This window comes from Schistocerca serialis, chromosome 3 (assembly GCF_023864345.2).
Source record: "Schistocerca serialis cubense isolate TAMUIC-IGC-003099 chromosome 3, iqSchSeri2.2, whole genome shotgun sequence".
NCBI lineage: Eukaryota > Metazoa > Arthropoda > Insecta > Orthoptera > Acrididae > Schistocerca > Schistocerca serialis.
The window spans coordinates 291748204-291754569 of record NC_064640.1 but is presented as its reverse complement, the minus strand read 5'-3'; positions in this window follow the sequence as shown (position 1 = coordinate 291754569).

Here is a 6366-nt window from a genome sequence, read left to right as displayed (position 1 = left end):
TCCTTCTCATATTTTCTCGTGTTGTTTCTGATAGTTTTGGCAGTGTTCTCCTTACTTCTTGCAAGTTGCTTAAATCTTCTGGTGTTTTCTGAGACCACCAATCAACCCACGCTTTACGGCGCTCTTCGATTCCATCATCTCCTTCTGCCGATCGCCATGCGTGTCTCCTCTTCTTCTCCAGGTGAACTGTTTCCTTCGCACTGTGAGGCAGTGCATATTTTAACTGTCCCTACCCTTGATAGTCGTTCTGAGTCAAGCTCATCTTAAAATATTTGCTAGTTCTAAATTTGGCTGTATCAAAATCCACGATACAGGTAGTTTTATGTTAGTTTGATGGGCTCTTGCTAGAATTTTGACCATAATTTAGGAAAGAAAGTGATCTGAAACTGAGTTTGCAGCCCTTAGGACATTGACAGTTTATATTTCCTTCTCTGGACGTCTCGATATTGGTACATGATCGATCTGGAGCACTCCTAGTAGAGAACTGGGAGATATCCATTTTTTCTGTTTTCGTGGAAGATGTTTAATGCTGCCGATTTCATTATCAGATCAAAACTCTTACAAATTTCCATTAGTCGTTCGAAGTTCCGATTAGTCCTGTTGTGGGCTTGTTAGTTCCCAATGATATTCCTAATTATTTTTTTCCTTCCAGAGTTGAGCGTTGAAGTCTCCAAGAAGTAGCACAACATTCTTGGTTGGGATATTGAATTGTGTCTCCTCCATGTCTTCCCATGATTCCCTTGCTTTTTGTGCATCTTATTTGTTAGTCTCATTAGTGGGAGCATGTGCATTGATCACAGTGTATATCTTATTTGCCCCTCTAAAAGTAAGTGTGGAGAGCCTGCTGTTTTTGGAGCTGAAGTCAGTGATGGCTCCCAAGGTTTGTTTATTGATCATAAGCCATCTGCCGAGTTGAGGTACATTCTTCGTTACTCTCTTGCCAGGCTTTCGCTTCAGAATCCGATATCCTTCTGATTCGAATGCTGCTTCATCTGTGTATCTAGTCTCTCGTAACGCTGTTATAATGACTTTATGATTGGCCAGGGTATCGGTAGGTATTTCAGTTTTCCAGTTTTGAGGAGTGAGTTAATGTTGAAGGTAGCAAAGTACGAGGCTTTCTTACTTTTTAAGTCTCCTGCATGTTGGTGTGAGCTCCTCAGAATCCGCTCGCTCACTGATGTTGTCTTTGACTATGGTGGTGCTCTCTATGAGCGAACTTGCCATCATGCTGAATCAAATGATCTATGTTGGGACGACGCATAGGCGTCAACAGCATTGCAACTAAGGTAGTCAGCCTCAGAGATGCCTTGAGATGTGACCTGGTTTCCCTTGTACGGCTTCTTAAGCGTTAACCCTCCTCCTTTAACCGGATTTGGGATCGACAACAGCACTTCCGGATTACTCAGTCCACCCATTAGTACTGCAGACGGAGCTCGAAGGAAGCTTGATTTATTTGAGGAATTAGAAATTTACAGCTGCAAGGCAAAAAAAACTAATATTATTGTAAATCAACAACGTGAAATTAATCAGGATTATTTTTTCAATATTTTCGATGACCTTCTTTCATTAGACGTGGCTTGCATGAATTGGAGGTATGTCTGTAACGCGTGCTGCCCGATGACAGTGATCTGTACTTCCGTCTTCCTGCATCCATCTGCTCACGCATGCACGACATCACTCTCCGCTGCTTTCACGTGCTGGGAGGTGGCGCTTCATCCACACTGGGAACCTTTCAATGTCTATTTGTTATTTTGATTGCTTTTTCGTACTATCTTTTAATCTCCACTTGTATGTTAAAATGTGTGGTTTGTCCCCTGGCTTCATTAGTTCTGTTGAGTGGTACTTAAGTACCACTCAACAGTTCTATACAGGGTGGTCAGCAACAGTCTGAAAAGCTTATAGGGATACTGCAGGGTATCCTGAGCTGAGAAATAATTGTTAAGAAAAAAATCGATAACTTGCACCATTTCCGATTTAATTAGCATCTAAGTTAGCCAACTGGACCGATGCGCGCAAATTCAAACACCTTGCCAGAGATAGTGTCGCCATACGTGTTCTTCGTTTGCTTTCCTCAGACAGAAGAAATGTTGCTTTCGCTTACTTAGCTTAAGTTTATCACAACAGAGAAATGCACATTTTAACTTCTAATGAGCATTTAAATAATTGGTAACTCATCGACCCGCAGATGTTCGTGCATTGCTACGCTTCAGGGCGTGCAAGTTCTTGAATTTACGCGAGCAACGATCTAATTGCATGACTTCAATCTAATTAAATAGGAAACGGCGCAAAATATCGAATTTTTTTCTTAACAATTATTTCTCAGCACAACCTACCTTGCAAAATCCTTTGAAGCTTTGCAGACTGTTTCTGATCACCCTCTATACTGCCTTCTGTTAGCAACCGTTCTCTCTTAAGTGGTCATGACTTCATCACTACGATTTTACCATAGATGGTCAGATTTGTTCTTTTTCTTCTTGTTCTTAATGCTTACTGTCCTTGTTCATTTTATAAGTATATATCTTTATGTAGTGCGTTTTGTAACTGTGCGTACTTGGGCGCCACCTGCGGGTTCTCTTACAATTCTTGATCGGCCTTTGCAACACACACAGCTGTTTGTCTGCTTATGGATTCGAATAAGTCACAAACAAATTTTATCTGCTTTGCATTCCTGTATATTTTATCTTCTTGGTTTCGAAAGGTATGTTTAATAACGATGAAGTGTAAAACTTTTGTACCGATGTGCAATTTTATTAAGAACGGTAGATTTCTTTACATATTATTATTCATATGCTCTACTTATCGCAACTTATATATGAAATTGTTTCTTTTATTCCTGTGTTTTAGAGGCACCCTTCTTCATCTCTTGTTGGTGTAGGCAGCAATTTATTGAAGTTGTCTCTTACATGAAAATGGTATGTCTTTGATGTTTATTACTTCCGCTATTTTTGTAATGCCGTAAAACCGATTACGTTTCAAGTTCATCTTATAGTTGCTTCTCGTATCCTACGTTGTTGTTGTGGCCTTCAGTCCTGAGACTGGTTTGATGCAGCTCTCCATGCTGATCTATCCTGTGCAAGCTTCCTCATCTCCAAGTAAATATTGCACCCTACATCCTTCTGAATCTGTTTAGTGTATTCATCTCTTGGTCTCCCTCTACGATTTTTACCCTCCACGCTGCCCTCCAATACTAAATTGGTGATCCCTTGATGCCTTAGAACGTGTCCTACCAATCGATCCCTTCTTCTAGTCAAGTTGTGCCACAAATTTCTCTTCTCCCCAATTCTATTCAATACCTCCTCATTAGTTATGTGATTACCCACCTAAGCTTCAGCATTCTTCTGTAGCACCACATTTCGAAAGCTTCTATTCTCTTCTTGTCCAAACTATTTATCATCCATGTTTCACTTCCATACATGGCTACACTCCATACAAATACTTTCAGAAAATACTTCCTTGCACTTAAATCTATACTCGATGTTAACAAATTTCTTTTCTTTAGAAACGCTTTCCTTGCCATTGCCAGTCTACATTTTATATCTTCTCTACTTTGACCATCATCAGTTATTTTGCTCCCCAAATAGCAAAACTCTTTTACTACTTTAAGTGTCTCATTTGATAATCTAATTCCCTCATCATCATCCGATTTAATTCGACTACATTCCATTATCCTCGTTGGAATGAATCTTACGCAGTACCAAAATATGCTGACGATGCGGTCCAACCTTACTATTCTTTGTCTTTACCATAACTGGTAAGTAATGTCTTTTTGTGTGCTGCTTTATCTTGATATTCCAGAAGATTTCTTAAGTCAGTTTTACCTAATGCAGTTTTGTTTCTGTTTGTTCTTTCAGATGTGAAGATACTTCTGTGAACAACCGAAGCTAGTTATCAAATTTAATGTCACTTATTGTTTGCGATTTAGACACTTTAAAAGATTTTGTATAATACTTTTAAAATTTTTCTGACTTGTTCGAGCGATGGAGCGTGCAATTTGGAAACTCCATCCCGTACCTCCGGCTCAACTGTGTTTTGTATGAGGCGATTTCCTATGAGGCCTTTGACATAAAAAACACTTCAATCTAAGTTTAGCATTTGACACAAACTTTATCACAGCGAACAGACACAAGACCTGAGAGAGCGAATACATATACACAAAATCACATAAAAGTTCGTAGCCATAGTCGAATGTAAGAAAACAGACTATCGCAACCAGCCCGTAGGGCAATTCAATAGAAAACTGAGGTCCGATGAGCCACAACCGATGTGCGTGGTCAACTAGACGATGAATTACTGTCAAGATAAACATATCATTTGCATGGCTAGGCGCTGCTGACCCACTTATCTCAGAGTTTCTGCGAGAGATGTGTAAATCTTACTGACACATGGTATACGTTACTGTTCGACATGTAATATCTCAAGCGCTAGTTGTCAAAAAATTGCTTTCTTGTTTACAGTAGGTCGCAACAATATATCTGTCGGACTTCTTTAGATTTCCCGTAATTACACAGATACGTTATTCTAATGTTTGAATTTTCAGAGTAAAAGATTTCGGCGACGAAAAATGCCTCGTCAAAGAGCCAGCTGACCACTTTTTATCCCGCTGCGTCTGTGAGCCCTTATTTTGGCCACAAAAAATCTTCTCTCCAGCAACCGGCCGCTCGCAACCTTGTTCACTTGCTTTCTCTCGGTCGCTCACACTGGCGTCGCTGATTCGCCTCGAAGTGAAAATTTCCTTCGTTAAAACTACTATTCCAAATCAACCTGAGTCCTGGACACAGTCTACGGAACAACGGCGCCGAAAGTCGACTCTCAACTCATTGGAGGAAGCCGAGACCACATCTACAATAATTAAAAATGATAATAATAAAAGTTTCTATTAATGTTAGCGATGAGCTACAACTGATTGAATTTGTTTTATGGCCGGAACGCCACGCCACAACAGTGATGTAAATAATTGGTTGGTTGGTTGGTTGAGTTGGGGGAGGGGACCAAACAGCGAGGTCATCGGTCCCATGGGATTAGGGACGGATTGCTTTCGGTGGGACGCTACCAGGCAACTCCATACCTGATTTGATATTGCTCCCCGCTTAAACCTGCAGAATAAAGGTTATAACGCACAAAGTCACTAGTTTCCAAGACTTCGGGAGATGACGATTAAATGGTTCAAAAGTCTTATTTAGATGTTATATTCCCAACATAGAAAATAAATCCTTAACCATCGCTACAGTGCTAATGGCGGTTATCAAATAGTTTTTCAGCAGGTCATTGAATTTACAAATAGTTTCGCAGGATGGGAGCGGTCCCGTCTTGTATATTGAGTAGCAAGTGGTAGTCACCTTTACGTGTGAGACTAGTTCCCATAAAGCTAGACGTCACGAGCTGACCTAGACCTTAATTTTAATTGGAGTTACCAAAACGGCACAGGACGCTTCACTGTGATGGCAGCGTGAGTTGGAGTCGGCCGCTTTGTCTGCCGGCCAGCCGTGTCGTGGCACAGCACGGCGGCATCGTCGATCGCACAAGGTCGCCCACACACAGTGATCGGCTTACGTCTCAAACAGCCTGCTGCTTGCTTCTGTGTCAGCGGGGATGCACTGTACCGCCTCTTGTATCACTCTTGCTCGTATCGAGAAAAGTTCTTTGTTCCGTTTTAGGCCTACTTCTTCACTTAACATTTTTATAGCTTTGCTTGGTTCAGAATATTATACAAACTTTGCTTGTAATTCCTGTGTTCAGAATAGAGTATTTCACTCTTATCAAGTCATAAATTTAATCACACCCGAGTTAACAAAAGAACATGAAGAGGTGCTGTTTGTATATGCTTCTCAAGTTGTCCACCAATGGCAGGCTTCTTGTTCGATCATAGTGACGCTAGTTCTATCCTATGGTCAACCACAGCGTGCCAAACTACATACGTGCATAATGCGCAGCATGTGTGCGGTCCACGATTCAGCTTGTCTCAGCACAACTCGTTACGTCTAGGCTGTGTTCGGTCGTCCTTGGTACACTACTGGCCCTTAAAATTGCTACACCAAGAAGAAATGCAGATGATAAACGGGTATTCATTGGACAAATATTTTATACTAGAACTGACATGTGATAACATTTTCACGCGATTTGGGTGCATAGATCCTGAGAAATCAGTTCCCAGAACAACCATATATCTGGGCGTAATAACGGCCTTGATACGCCTGGGCATTGAGTCGAACAGAGCTTAGATGGCGAGTACAGGTACAGCTGCCCATGCAGCTTCAACACGATGCCACAGTTCATGAAGAGTAGTGACTGGCGTATTGTGACGAGACAGTTGCTCGACCACCATTGACCAGACGTTTTCAATTGGTGAGAGAACTGGAGAATGTGCTG